The sequence below is a fragment of the Oncorhynchus tshawytscha genome, linkage group LG13 (assembly GCF_018296145.1).
Source record: "Oncorhynchus tshawytscha isolate Ot180627B linkage group LG13, Otsh_v2.0, whole genome shotgun sequence".
In the NCBI taxonomy this organism is placed as follows: domain Eukaryota; kingdom Metazoa; phylum Chordata; class Actinopteri; order Salmoniformes; family Salmonidae; genus Oncorhynchus; species Oncorhynchus tshawytscha.
This window is the reverse complement of record NC_056441.1, coordinates 90,569,503-90,585,266: the sequence shown is the minus strand read 5'-3', so window position 1 is coordinate 90,585,266 and position 15,764 is coordinate 90,569,503.

The following is a 15,764-nucleotide window of genomic DNA, read 5'->3' as shown; positions in this document are numbered from 1 at the left end:
CCGAGCTGCCAGTTTAAAATACTTGCACACAGCTCAGACACCTATGCATGCCCCACAAGACATGCCACAAGAGGCCTCTTCACAGTCCCCGTCCAGAACAGACTATGGGAGGTACACAGTACTACATAGAGCCATGACTACATGGAACTCTATTCCACAGTACTACATAGAGCCATGACTACATGGAACTCTATTCCACAGTACTACATAGAGCCATGACTACAGGGAACTCTATTCCACAGTACTACATAGAGCCATGACTACAGGGAACTCTATTCCACAGTACTACATAGAGCCATGACTACAGGGAACTCTATTCCACAGTACTACATAGAGCCATGACTACAGGGAACTCTATTCCACAGTACTACATAGAGCCATGACTACAGGGAACTCTATTCCACAGTACTACATAGAGCCATGACTACAGGGAACTCTATTCCACAGTACTACATAGAGCCATGACTACAGGGAACTCTATTCCACAGTACTACATAGAGACATGACTACAGGGAACTCTATTCCACAGTACTACATAGAGACATGACTACAGGGAACTCTATTCCACAGTACTACATAGAGACATGACTACAGGGAACTCTATTCCACAGTACTAAATAGAGACATGACTACAGGGAACTCTATTCCACAGTACTACATAGAGACATGACTACAGGGAACTCTATTCCACAGTACTAAATAGAGACATGACTACATGGAACTCTATTCCACAGTACTACATAGAGACATGACTACAGGGAACTCTATTCCACAGTACTACATAGAGCCATGACTACATGGAACTCTATTCCACAGTACTACATAGAGACATGACTACAGGGAACTCTATTCCACAGTACTACATAGAGACATGACTACAGGGAACTCTATTCCACAGTACTACATAGAGACATGACTACATGGAACTCTATTCCACAGTACTACATAGAGCCATGACTACATGGAACTCTATTCCACAGTACTACATAGAGCCATGACTACAGGGAACTCTATTCCACAGTACTACATAGAGCCATGACTACAGGGAACTCTATTCCACAGTACTACATAGAGCCATGACTACAGGGAACTCTATTCCACAGTACTAAATAGAGACATGACTACATGGAAACTCTATTCCACATCAGGTAACTGATGCAGCAGTAGAATCAGATTGAATAAACAGGTAAAAATACACCTTATGGAACAGCGAGGACTGTGAAGAGACACATGCATACATTGTGATATTGTTGTATGGTGCTATTAAACATTTTGTTTTCTAGATATGTAGTGGTATAATATATGTACTGTTTTACAAATGTTTGTTTATTTAAGTAATGTAAGTCCTTTAATATGTTTGGACTCCAGGAAGAGTAGTGGGGTTCCATAATAAATACATTAACAAATTACCTATACATAACCTATAGCGTCGTTGTTATTTTGTTGTTACTAAAATAAATAAACAAATATAAATACACATATATATATATATAAAATCTCACAAACATTTCAGTTTATTTAGTAAATATTTTCTTAACTATTTCTTGAACTACATTGTTGGGCTTGTAACTAAGCATTTCCACGGGAAGGTGCATGTGATAAATACAATGTGATAATAAAAAGACTACGCAAAGAACATTGTGAAGGCCATTTCATTTTCTCTCTGTACCGAAATCGCACCGTGGACCTAAACCGCAATAGTACCGAACCATGGGTTTGGTGAACCTTTACACTCCTAGTTTTAACCGGTTTTAAACTTCTTCCGTTCCAGCCTACAGCATTTTTGTGACAAGACGTCTGTGGCGTCCATCTTCCGTCCACACACACAGGTGTTCAGAGAGCAGATAGTACAGGCGGTCCACTCCATCTTCCGTCTGTTTTCCGTAAACAAGGGTTGTAAAACATGGCTGTGTGGAAACCCTAAACCTTTCAAATGTGTTCCCGAAAACGTACCGCAAGCGATGCGTGTTCATGTTTAGCCTTTCGTCGAGGGTTTTAACAAAAACTCCTCGGTCAGATACATACTATCGCCAATACTTGGCGGTAAAGCAGTTGGCGTCTATGGTAAAAGCCAGCTACAGGTGTTGTAGTAGGCCGTTTTAAATAGCTATAATAGCTAACTAACTAGCTAAAACTTAGCTTTAAAAATGGCCTACCTACAACACATATAGTCACTATTAGCGTGTTAATAATAGCAGCTACTAACAAAAACAACACGAGAGAGTAACATTCACACTGACGACAGCTACATTCGGTGTTTAAAAACTCATGTTTAGCTTCCTAGCATTAAACGTTACACAAGTCAAGACTGTCTCATGTAGCTAAGTTAGCTATCTACGCTAGTTGCTAATTAGCACCAAATGTATGTCACCAAATGCTACTCACCACAGTTGTTTCCTTGCTCGGCGGCAGCAATGTGATTAATAGTGATGAAGTTAGCTAGTTACTGTAAGTAGCTATAATCGTCGAAGATAATTAGTTAGCACAGGCAGCACCTGATACTGTTGTAGTTAGCTGGACAGCTGGCTAGCTACTCTTAACCTAACGTTAGCTAGCCAAGTTAAGTAAGTAGTCAGTCAGATTTTGGCTATGTGACATGTTTTAAAGTGACTATTTTGAGATTTTCTGTGATTCCCCCCCCCCTCCCAACCAAAAAAAAATATGCAAAATGAGCAGCTATTCTTGACACTTTTGTGATCGTTAACCCAGCTCAGGTCCGCACATAACGCAAACAGTCTCTCGCACTGACTCGCAGAAGAATGTACACAACTCTTCGTACGCATGCGCATCACAGACATATTCTCTGTAGCCTAAATCCAGAAATTAGTTTTTTTTAAAGCCAGGTTTGCTGTTCACTTGTGATGGATGCTGTTCATATGAGATGGATGGTAGTTTCAATGTTTCTTATCAAAAGCAATAAGTGATTCAACTGTTAGCCAATAAAGACTGGCTTGCATAGTATTATATATATATATATATATATATATATATATATATATATATATATATATATATATATATGTATATATATAAATATAAATATATATATATAAATATATATATATATATATATACATATATATATATATATATATATATATATATATATATATATGTCATCTTTATTTAATTAAGCAGGTAGGCTAGTTGAAAACAAGTTCTCATTTACAACTGCGACCTGGCCAAGATAAAGCAAAGCAGTACGACACAAACAACAACACAGAGTTACACATGGAATAAACAAACAGTCAATAATACAGTAGGGAAAAGAAGTATATATACAGTGTGTGCAAATGAGGTGAGATCAGGGAGGTAAGGCAATAAAATAGGCCATAGTGGCAAGGTAATTACGATACAGCAATTAAACACTGGAGTGATAGATGTGCAGAAGATGAATGTGCAAGCAGAGATACTGGGGTGAAAAGGAGCAAAATAAATAAATACAGTATGGGGATGAGGTAGTTGGATGGGCTATTTACAGATGGGCTATGATCTGTGAGCTGCTCTGACAGCTGGTGCTTGAAGATAGTGAGGGAGATAAGAGTCTCCAGCTTCAGTGATTTTTGCAGTTCGTTCCAGTCATTGCCAGCAGAGAACTGTGAGGAAAGGCGGCCAAAGGAAGAATTGGCTTTGGGGATGACCAGTGAAATATACCTGCTTTGGGGAGCGCGTGTTGCGGGTGGGTGCTGCTATGGTGACCAGTGAACTGAGATAAGGAGGGGCTTTACCTAGCAGGGTCTTGTAGATGACCTGGAGCCAGTGGGTTTGGCGACGAGTATGAAGCGAGGGCCAACCAACGAGAGCATACAGGTCGCAGTGGTGGGTAGTATATGGTGCTTTGGTGACAAAACGGATGGCACTGTGGTAGACTGCATCCAATTTGTTGAGTAGAGTGTTGGGGGCTATTTTGTAAATGACATCGCCGAAGGCGAGGATCGGTAGGATAGTCCGTTTTAAGAGGGTATGTTTGGCAGCATGAGTGAAGGATGCTTTGTTGCGAAATAGGAAGCAGATTCTAGATTACATTTTGGATTGGAGATGCTTAATGTGGGTCTGGAAGGAGAGTTTACAGTCTAACCAGACACCTAGGTATTTGTAGTTGTCCACATATTCTAGGTCAGAACCGTCCAGAGTAGTGATGCTGGACGGACGGGCAGGGATCGGTTGAAGAGCATGCATTTTGTTTTACTTGCATTTAAAAAATCAAATCAAATTTTATTTGTCACATACACATGGTTAGCAGATGTTAATGCGAGTGTAGCGAAATGCTTGTGCTTCTAGTTCCGACAATGCAGTAATAACCAACAAGTAATCTAACTAACAATTCCAAAACTACTGTCTTATACACAGTGTAAGGGGATAAAGAATATGTACATAAGGATATATGAATGAGTGATGGTACAGAGCAGCATAGGCAAGATACAGTAGATGGTATCGAGTACAGTATATACATCTGAGATGAGTATGTAAACAAAGTGGCATAGTTAAAGTGGCTAGTGATACATGTATTACATAAGGATGCAGTCGATGATATAGAGTACAGTATATACGTATGCATATGAGATGAATAATGTAGGGTAAGTAACATTATATAGGGTAGCATTGTTTAAAGTGGCTAGTGATATATTTACATCATTTCCCATCAATTCCCATTATTAAAGTGGCTGGAGTTGAGTCAGTGTCAGTGTCAGTGTGTTGGCAGCAGCCACTCAATGTTAGTGGTGGCTGTTTAACAGTCTGATGGCCTTGAGATAGAAGCTGTTTTTCAGTCTCTCGGTCCCAGCTTTGATGCACCTGTACTGACCTCGCCTTCTGGATGATAGCGGGGTGAACAGGCAGTGGCTCGGGTGGTTGATGTCCTTGATGATCTTTATGGCCTTCCTGTAACATCGGGTGGTGTAGGTGTCCTGGAGGGCAGGTAGTTTGCCCCGGTGATGCGTTGTGCAGACCTCACTACCCTCTGGAGAGCCTTACGGTTGAAGGCGGAGCAGTTGCCGTACCAGGCGGTGATACAGCCCGCCAGGATGCTCTCGATTGTGCATCTGTAGAAGTTTGTGAGTGCTTTTGGTGACAAGCCAAATTTCTTCAGCCTCCTGAGGTTGAAGAGGCGCTGCTGCGCCTTCTTCACGATGCTGTGCCTTCTTCACGATGCTGTCTGTGTGAGTGGACCAATTCAGTTTGTCTGTGATGTGTATGCCGAGGAACTTAAAACTTGCTACCCTCTCCACTACTGTTCCATCGATGTGGATAGGGGGGTGTTCCCTCTGCTGTTTCCTGAAGTCCACAATCATCTCCTTAGTTTTGTTGACGTTGAGTGTGAGGTTATTTTCCTGACACCACACTCCGAGGGCCCTCACCTCCTCCCTGTAGGCCGTCTCGTCGTTGTTGGTAATCAAGCCTACCACTGTTGTGTCGTCCGCAAACTTGATGATTGAGTTGGAGGCGTGCGTGGCCACGCAGTTGTGGGTGAACAGGGAGTACAGGAGAGGGCTCAGAACGCACCCTTGTGGGGCCCCAGTGTTGAGGATAAGTGGGGAGGAGATGTTGTTGCCTACCCTCACCACCTGGGGGCGGCCCGTCAGGAAGTCCAGTACCCAGTTGCACAGGGCGGGGTCGAGACCCAGGGTCTCGAGCTTGATGACGAGCTTGGAGGGTACTATGGTGTTGAATGCCGAGCTGTAGTCAATGAACAGCATTCTCACATGGTGGAGGTGATATGGTCCTTGACTAGTCTCTCAAAGCACTTCATGATGACGGATGTGAGTGCTACGGGGCGGTAGTCGTTTAGCTCAGTTACCTTAGCTTTCTTGGGAACAGGAACAATGGTGGCCCTCTTGAAGCATGTGGGAACAGCAGACTGGTATAGGGATTGATTGAATATGTCCGTAAACACACCGGCCAGCTGGTCTGCGCATGCTCTGAGGGCGCGGCTGGGGATGCCGTCTGGGCCTGCAGCCTTGCGAGGGTTAACACGTTTAAATGTCTTACTCACCTCGGCTGCAGTGAAGGAGAGACCGCATGTTTTCATTGCAGGCCGTGTCAGTGGCACTGTATTGTCCTCAAAGCGGGCAAAAAAGTTATTTAGTCTGCCTGGGAGCAAGACATCCTGGTCTGTGACTGGGCTGGATGTCTTCCTGTAGTCCGTGATTGACTGTAGACCCTGCCACATGCCTCTTGTGTCTGAGCCGTTGAATTGAGATTCTACTTTGTCTCTGTACTGACGCTTAGCTTGTTTAATAGCCTTGCGGAGGGAATAGCTGCACTGTTTGTATTCAGTCATGTCACCAGACACCTTGCCCTGATTAAAAGCAGTGGTTCGCGCTTTCAGTTTCACACGAATGCTGCCATCAATCCACGGTTTCTGGTTAGGGAATGTTTTAATCGTTGCTATGGGAACGACATCTTCAACGCACGTTCTAATGAACTCGCACACCGAATCAGCGTATTCGTCAATGTTGTTGTCTGACGCAATACGAAACATCTCCCAGTCCACGTGATGGAAGCAGTCTTGGAGTGTGGAGTCAGCTTGGTCGGACCAGCGTTGGACAGACCTCAGCGTGGGAGCTTCTTGTTTTAGTTTCTGTCTGTAGGCAGGGATCAACAAAATGGAGTCGTGGTCAGCTTTTCCGAAAGGGGGGCGGGGCAGGGCCTTATATGCGTTGCGGAAGTTAGAGTAACAATGATCCAAGGTCTTTCCACCCCTGGTTGCGCAATCGATATGCTGATAAAATTTAGGGAGTCTTGTTTTCAGATTAGCCTTGTTAAAATCCCCAGCTACAATGAATGCAGCCTCCGGATAAATCGTTTCCAGTTTGCAGAGAGTTAAATAAAGTTCGTTCAGAGCCATCAATGTGTCTGCTTGGGGGATATATACGGCTGTGATTATAATCGAAGAGAATTCTCTTGGTAGATAATGCGGTCTACATTTGATTGTGAGGAATTCTAAATCAGGTGAACAGAAGGATTTGAGTTCCTGTATGTTTCTTTCATCACACCATGTCACGTTAGTCATAAGGCATACGCCCCGCCCCTCTTCTTACCAGAAAGATGTTTGTCTCTGTCGGCGCGATGCGTGGAGAAACCCGTTGGCTGCACCACCTCGGATAGCGTCGTTCCAGTGAGCCATGTTTCCGTGAAGCAGAGAACGTTACAGTCTCTGATGTCCCTCTGGAATGCTACCCTTGCTCGGATTTCATCAACCTTGTTGTCAAGAGACTGGACATTGGCAAGAAGAATGCTAGGGAGTGGTGCACGGTGTGCCCGTCTCCGGAGTCTGACCAGAAGACCGCCTTGTTTCCCTCTTTTCCGGAGTCGTTTTTTTGGGTCGCTGCATGGAATCCACTCCGTTGTCCTGTTTGTAAGGCAGAACACAGGATCCGCGTCGCGAAAAACATATTCTTGGTCGTACTGATGGTGAGTTGACGCTGATCTTATATTCAGTAGTTCTTCTCGACTGTATGTAATGAAACCTAAGATGACCTGGGGTACTAATGTAAGAAATAACACGTAAAAAAACAAAAAACTGCATAGTTTCCTAGGAACGCGAAGCGAGGCGGCCATCTCTGTCGGCGCCGGAAGTTATGGGGTGTTGATTAAGAGCAGTTGGAGGCCACAGAAGGAGAGTTGTATGGCATTGAAGCTCGTCTGGAGGTTAGTCAGCACAGTGTCCAAAGAAGGGCCAGAAGTATACAGAATGGTGTTGTCTGCATAGAGGTGGATCAGAGACTCACCAGCAACAAGAGCGACATCATTGATGTTGTATACAGACGAGAGTCGACCAAAGAATTGAACCCTGTGGCACCCACATAGAGACTGCCAGAGGTCCGGACAACAGGCCCTCCGATTTGACACACTTAATTAATCAACACCCCAGCCATCCTACAATCTAAACTTGATGCCCTCAATCTCACACAAATTATCAATGAACCTACCAGGTACAACCCCAAATCCGTAAACACAGGCACCCTCATAGAAATCATCCTAACCAACTTGCCCTCCAAAGTCTTCAACCAAGATCTCAGCGATCACTGCCTCATTGCCTGTGTCCATAATGGGTCTGCGGTCAAACGACCACCCCTCATCACTGTCAAACGCTCCCTAAAACACATCAGCGAGCAGGCCTTTCTAATCGACCTGGCCCAGATATCCTGGAAGGATATTGACCTCATTCCATCAGTAGAAGATGCCTAGTTATTTTTAAAAGTGCTTTCCTCACTATCTTAAATAAGCATGCCCCAGTCAAAAAATTGTAGAACCAGGAACAGATAGAGACCTGACTGCCCTTGACCAGCACAAAAACATCCTGTGGCATTCTGCATGAGCATCGAATAGCCCCCGCGATATGCAACTTTTCAGGGAAGTTAGGAACCAATATACACAGGCAGATAGGAAAGCAAAGGCTAGCTTTTTCAAAAATAAAATTTCACCCTGCAGCACAAACTCCAAAACGTTATGGGACACTGTAAAGTCCATGGAGAATAAGAGCCCCTCCTCCCAGCTGCCCACTGCACTGAGGCTAGGAAACACTGTCACCACCGATACATCCACTATAATTGAGAATTTCAATAAACATTTTTCTATGGCTGGCCATGCTTTTCACCTGGCTTCCCCTACCCTGGTCAACAGCCCTGCACCCCCCACAGCAACTTGCCCAAGGCTCCCCATTTCTCCTTCACCTAAATTCAGATAGCTGATGTTCTGAAAGAGCTGCAAAATCTGGACCCCTACAAATCAGCCGGGCTAGACCATCTGGACCGTCTCTTTCTAAAATTATCTGCCGAAATTGTTGCAACCCCTATTACTAGCCTGTTCAACCTCTCTTTCGTATCGTCTGAGATCCCCAAAGATTGGAAAGATGCCGCGGTCATCCCCCTCTTCAAAGGGGGGGACACTCTTGACCCAAACTGCTACAGACCTATATCTATCCTACCATGCCTTTCTCAAGTCTTCGAAAGCCGAGTTAACAAACAGATCACCGACCATTTCGAATCCCACCGTACCTTCTCTGCTTTGCAATCTGGCTTCCGAGCTGGTCATGGGTGCACCTCAGCCACGCTCAAGGTACTAAACGATATCATAACTGCCATCGATAAGAGATAATACTGTGCAGCCGTCTTCATCGATCTGGCCAAGGCTTTTGACTCTGTCAATCACCACATTCTTATCGGCAGTCTCAACAGCCTTGGTTTCTCAAATGACTGCCTCGCCTGGATCACCAACTACTTCTCTGATAGAGTTAATAAATCCTCTTTGGACTAGGTGTTCCGCTAGCGTCCCACCTCGACAACCTCCGTTGAAATTGCAGAGTGCAAAATTCAAAATACAAAATACAAAAATCGTAATATTCAGCATGTCCCAGTTCAGGTCACCTAGCAGCGCGAGCTCTGAAGATAGATGGGTGTCCAGGGCACAGCTGGGGAAAGAGGGTGGCATATAGCAAGCGGCAACAGTGAGAGACTTGTTTCTGGAAAGGTGGATTAGAAGTAGAAGCTCGAATTGTTGACCTGAATAGTATGACAGAACTCTGCAGGCTATCTCTGCAGTAGATTGCCACTCCCCCCCTTTGGCAGTTCTATCTTGTCGGAAAATGTTATAGTTAGGGATGGAGATTTCAGAGTTTTTGGTGGTCTTCCTAAGCCAGGATTCAGACATGGCTAGGACATCCGGGATGGCAGAGTGTGCTAAGGCAGTGAATAAAACAAACTTGTGGATACTTCCAATGTTAACATGCATGAAACCAAGGCTTTTACAGTTACAGAAGTCAACAAATGAGAGTGCCTGGGGAGTAGGAGTGGAGCTAGGCACTACTGGGCCTGGATTAAACTCTACATCACCAGAGGAACAGTGGAGAAGTAGGATAAGGGTAGGACTAAAGGCTATAAGAACTTGTCGTCTCGTTCGTCCAGAACAGAGAGTAAAAGGAGCAGGTTTCTGGGCGCGATAGAATAGATTCAAGGCATAATGTACAGACAAAGATATGGTAGGATGTGAATACAGGGAATGTAAACCTAGGCATAGAGTGACGATCAGAGAGGTGATGTCACCGCATGTGTGCGAGGTGGAACTGAAGGGTTAGCTAAGGCATATTGAGCAGGGCTAGAGCCTCTACAGTGAAATAAGACAATAATCACTAACCAGAACAGCAATGGACAGGGCATATTGACATTAGGGAGAGGCATGCGTAGCCGAGTGATAATAGGGGACAGTGAGTCGTTAAGCTGACTGGAGACACACCGATTCAGACAGTTAGCGGGCCGCGGCTAGCAAGCTAGCAGAAGGGCCTTAGAGGTGTGTTGCGGCAGAAGAAGTCTGTTGTAGCCTCCTCGTGTGGTTCCATCGGCAGACCAGCCGTGATGGATTAGAAGGGTTCCATGTAGTAAAGGTGCCCAGTCCAATTGGCAAAATAGGTATAGTGACCCAAGAAATTGGCAGATGAACCTATTCAACTAACATTCCGATATGCTGTAGAAAACTAGCGGGCCGCGGCTAGCAGGCTAGCAGATGGACATTCAGGGGACGTCGCGACGGAGGGGCCTGTTGCAAAAAGAACCCTCAGACAGATTATGTCGGTAGTCCTGTCGTGATAAATTAGCAGGGCTTTGTGTAGAAAATGGGTCCAGGCCAATTGGCAAAATAGGTATTGTAACCCAAGGAGTGGCTAGCCGGGAGATGTGCCTTGCATGGGCTAGCTCCAGGCTAATTGGTGCTTGCTTCGGGACAGAGACGTTAGCCAGGAGTAGCAACTCGGATTGCAGTTAGCTAGCTGAGATGATCCAGGTGAAAAGGTTCAGAGCTTGCAGTAGGAATCCGGGGATATGGAGAGAAATAAGTCTGGTATGCTCTGGTTTGAATCGCGTTGTGCAAACTGGCGAGAGATTTCCGAGCTAGAGGTTAGCTGATGACCGCTAGCAGTGGTTAGCTGACTACTAGCTAGGAGCTAGTTAGCTGGCTAGCTTCTGTTGGGGGATTCCGGTTCGAAAGTAAAGAAAAATACTTTAGAAAATAGCAGATCCACACCACATTGGGTGAGGCGGGTTGCAGGAGAGTATATTGAAGTTGAGGTTTAGGAAAATTATTTTAAAAAGATATGCGAAGAAAAAATATATAAAAGATATATACACGGGACATGGGACAAGACGAGGACAAAGACATTTGACTGCTACGCCATCTTGGATCTCAATAGCAGTGGCGTATTAATAGCAGTGGCAATTTTAGCATGTACATCTTGGTGGGGCAAACTTCCCCCCCAAAAAATTGTTGATTTATACCAGCAAATCCACTACCCCACACAACTCTAAACAATACATTAATTGCACTATAAAAGGTGACAAACGGTGCCCACAAACTGTTAGTGCCTACATAAAGCTGTCCCAACAGCAGTCCCAACACCTTACCACTGCTACACCTGGCTATCAGCAGAGCCTTGTCTGGCAGGGAAAAAGTTAATTCAGCCTCATTTACTGCCTTTTTAAAAACATAGCTGATATGGCTGACTTGCTTAAACAAATGTGGTTTCTATTGGCAATTGAGATGCACAAACTATGGCATAAGGAGACAATGAACGGATAAGAGGCAATCCGTAATTTTGATTAAGAAATTAATGAGCGAGCTAGGAAGGACGTAGTCAATAAACTATTTGTTTGTCATTTTTTAAATGTACAATGACAGAATTCAGAACATGGACCGTTCTTTCAGTATTCTCCCTGTACACCAAGTCAGAACCATAGGATAAATAAAGGCAGCATACAAGCAGACAATGAAAGCTCTTATAATGTTTCTCTAAAACAGGCTATAGGCTATGTGCACCACCAAGAGAACAGTAGGCTAAGTTATAATGGGAAAAGGGACCAAATGATTAAGGTAAGGCACATGGGCAACTAACAGCTTACTACACAACATACACTTAGTATTATTTTCTTAGCTACAGTATACCCCTCTCCCTGGCATATTACATATTTTATGCAGCAGCGTACGAGACATTTTTGGACTCACCTTGTTGTGCTGTGCTCACTTGAACAGGAAGGTGGCGCGGCAGTCCTTCGTGGACAAATTCTGCCATCAAACTTTGTCATCAAAGCCTGTCATTCTCTGGCTTTATGGTGCTTTCAAGACAACTGGGAACTCAGAAAAAAAACAAGGTCGTATGATGACGTTAGTGATCTTCAGGACAGAGCTCTAGAAAGAGGCTTGAGTTCCTGACTTGGAATTCTGAGTTGGATGATCGTTCAAAACGTATTTTCGGAGCTCATTTTTTGCAGAGTTCCCAGTTGTCTTGAACTCACTGAAGTCTGATATTTCCCAGTTCCCAGTTGTCTTGAACTCACTGAAGTCTGAGATTTCCCAGTTCCCAGTTGTCTTGAACTCACTGAAGTCTGAGATTTCCCAGTTCCCAGTTGTCTTGAACTCACTGAAGTCTGATATTTCCCAGTTCCCAGTTGTCTTGAACTCACTGAAGTCTGAGATTTCCCAGTTCCCAGTTGTCTTGAACTCACTGAAGTCTGAGATTTCCCAGTTCCCAGTTGTCTTGAACTCACTGAAGTCTGAGATTTCCCAGTTCCCAGTTGTCTTGAACTCACTGAAGTCTGAGATTTCCCAGTTCCCAGTTGTCTTGAACTCACTGAAGTCTGAGATTTCCCAGTTCCCAGTTGTCTTGAACTCACTGAAGTCTGATATTTCCCAGTTCCCAGTTGTCTTGAACTCACTGAAGTCTGAGATTTCCCAGTTCCCAGTTGTCTTGAACTCACTGAAGTCTGAGATTTCCCAGTTCTGAGTTTCCAGTTGTTTTGCAAGTAGCAGAAATCATGCTGGACTGACAGCATGGCCAATGTTGAATGTTTATCCTTTTAAGCTTGGAAAAGAGACCCTTAAACCCAGATTTGGACCACACATGTAAACTCCACTAAATAGCAGGCTAATGATTGCATTGCAATGCTTGCAGTTAGCCACCAATTCCTTCCAAACCACTCATGGTTGAATTTTCGATTTCCAACTTGTTGTGTGATGTTTATATCCAATGACCAATGAGCAACGATAATTTTTTTATGTATAATTTCTCTTCATAAGACAAGGATTGAAAAGGATTGAAAAGGATTTGCCAGTAGATTGTCGACTTGATTCATGATGATGACTGCTAGCTAATATTTTTAAAGTATGATGTTGACATGATCAGTCCAATCAAAGCTACAGTAGATATAATTGGATTTGACATCATTTTATCTGTGGCCTTCTTGGATGGGCACTTCCAATATAACTCCCTTTTCTCTCCCCAATTTCGTGTTATCCAATTGTTAGTAGTTACTATCTTGTCTCATCGCTACAACTCCCATACGGACTCGGGAGAGGCGAAGGTTGAGAGCAATGCATCCTCCAAAACACAACCCAACCAAGCCGCACTGCTTCTTAACACAGCGCGCATCCAACCCGGAAGCCAGCCGCATCAATGTGTCGGAGGAAACACCGTGCACCTGGTGACCTGGTTAGCGTGCACTGCGCCCAGCCCGCCACAGGAGTCGCTAGTGCACGATGAGACAAGGATATCCCTACCGGGAAGCCCATGCAGCTTTTTTTAAACTCAATGGTTGTTTTTAAAAAAATTTTTTTAAATTATACATTGTTTGCAAACTGATATGCCAAAATAATGTAATGTTTTTTTCCTTTCAAAGGTATGGCACGATGAAACTACCTAAGGGCAGCACTTAAATGAGATGGCTATACCCTCCCCCAAAATCCCTCTGAGATATCCCGAAAGGTGAGAGTGTATGTCGATGGAGAGAGAAGGACAAGCCAGTTGACCACCTACAGGCTACGGTGAAGAGGGACACTCATTTTTCACTCACGATTGACAAGTATACCTCCTCTCAGAATAGAAGATACATGAACATCAATCTCCACTCGTTCCAAGAGCACTGGAACATGGGCAAGGATCCACGCAGTGGAGGCTCCGAGGAGGAGGAAGGGGAGGATCATCCTCCTCAGTGAATTTCATAAAAATATAAATTGTAAAACATTTAACAAGTTATCATTTTTTGATAAAACTATACTAAATATAATCATGTGTTTACCAAATAATTGATTAAAACACTATTTTTCAAAGAAGGTCTACAGTAGTCTCTGCAGCACTCTGTAGGGTAGCACCATGGTGTAGCCGGAGGACCGCTAGCTTCCATCCTCCTCTGGGTACATTGACTTCAATACAAAACCTAGGAGGCTCATGGTTCTCACCCCCTTCCATAGACGTACACAGTAATTACTTCCAGGGGATGTCCTCCAACCTATCAGAGCTCTTGCAGCATGAACTGACATGTTGTCCACCCAATCAAAGGATCAGATAATTAATATTCTACTGAAAGCATAAGCTACAGCTAGCTAGCACTGCAGTGTATAAAATGTGGTGAGTAGTTAACTCAAAGAGAGAGACAGACAATAGTTGAACAGTTTTTAACTAATTAATTCCTTTCTAAATGAAGGAGAAGCAAGAGAGAAATATTGCTTACTTAGCTAGCAAATGCAGCTAGCTAGTTTAGCCTATTGAAACAACCTGCCCAAACAGAGGGATGCTATGTTAGCTAGCTGGCTATGACTTTCCAACACAACACTGGAACTCTTCCAAGTCAAGGTAAGCTTTTGGTATATCTCATTTATTGCCACTAGGGCCCACCGGTGTAACTGCTTAGTGAGTGTACACTGTAACATTACTACATGATTGTAGCGGGTTTACCAACCCGTTAGTTCTATTAGCAATGCTGACTATGACGTTACTTTAGCTAATATGGTGACAATGATGTCGGCTGTGTGTAGTGGTTTGGCTTGGAAACTTTTTTCCCTTGGTCACATACAGCTGATGTGTTGTGCATTAAAGTCCACAAGAGAAGGGGAAGAGGTGAATATGAATGGGTGAATATGAATGACAGTAACCTAAACCTGTCACTGTTACATTGAACTGGGTGAATGGAATATGAATGACAGTCATCCAATATGCTGTAATAGAAATAAGGCCATGCTCATGAAAAAATACATGCTGTATCCATGGTAGCGTGCCATCAGAAAGGGGTAAACAGTTAGTGGATAGTCAACGGAGTAGGTACAACCTGAACAACATGGTAGACTACATCGTATGCAGCACCACCAATGGAGCGTCAGTGATGGTCAAGTTCGGGAGACCTGCTAAAATAAGGGTAAAATAAAATAAAATAAAATATTTTTTTTAAGTACAGGGAGACTTGTCTTACCAGAACAACAACTTTGCTACTTTCAACAACCTGTCTGTGACTGATGTCCTGTCTGTGAAGGATGTCCTGTCTGTGAAGGATGTCCTGTCTGTGACTGATGTCCTGTCTGTGACTGATGTCCTGTCTGTGACTGATGTCGTGGCTGTGACTGATGTCCTGTCTGTGAAGGATGTCCTGTCTGTGAAGGATGTCCTGTCTGTGAAGGATGTCCTGTCTGTGACTGATGTCCTGGCTGTGACTGATGTCGTGGCTGTGACTGATGTCCTGTCTGTGACTGATGTCCTGTCTGTGACTGATGTCCTGTCTGTGACTGATGTCGTGGCTGTGACTGATGTCGTGGCTGTGACTGATGTCGTGGCTGTGACTGATGTCGTGGCTGTGACTGATGTCCTGGCTGTGACTGATGTCCTGTCTGTGAAGGATGTCCTGTCTGTGACTGATGTCCTGGCTGTGACTGATGTCGTGGCTGTGACTGATGTCGTGGCTGATGTCGTGGCTGTGACTGATGTCCTGTCTGTGACTGATGTTGTGTCTGTG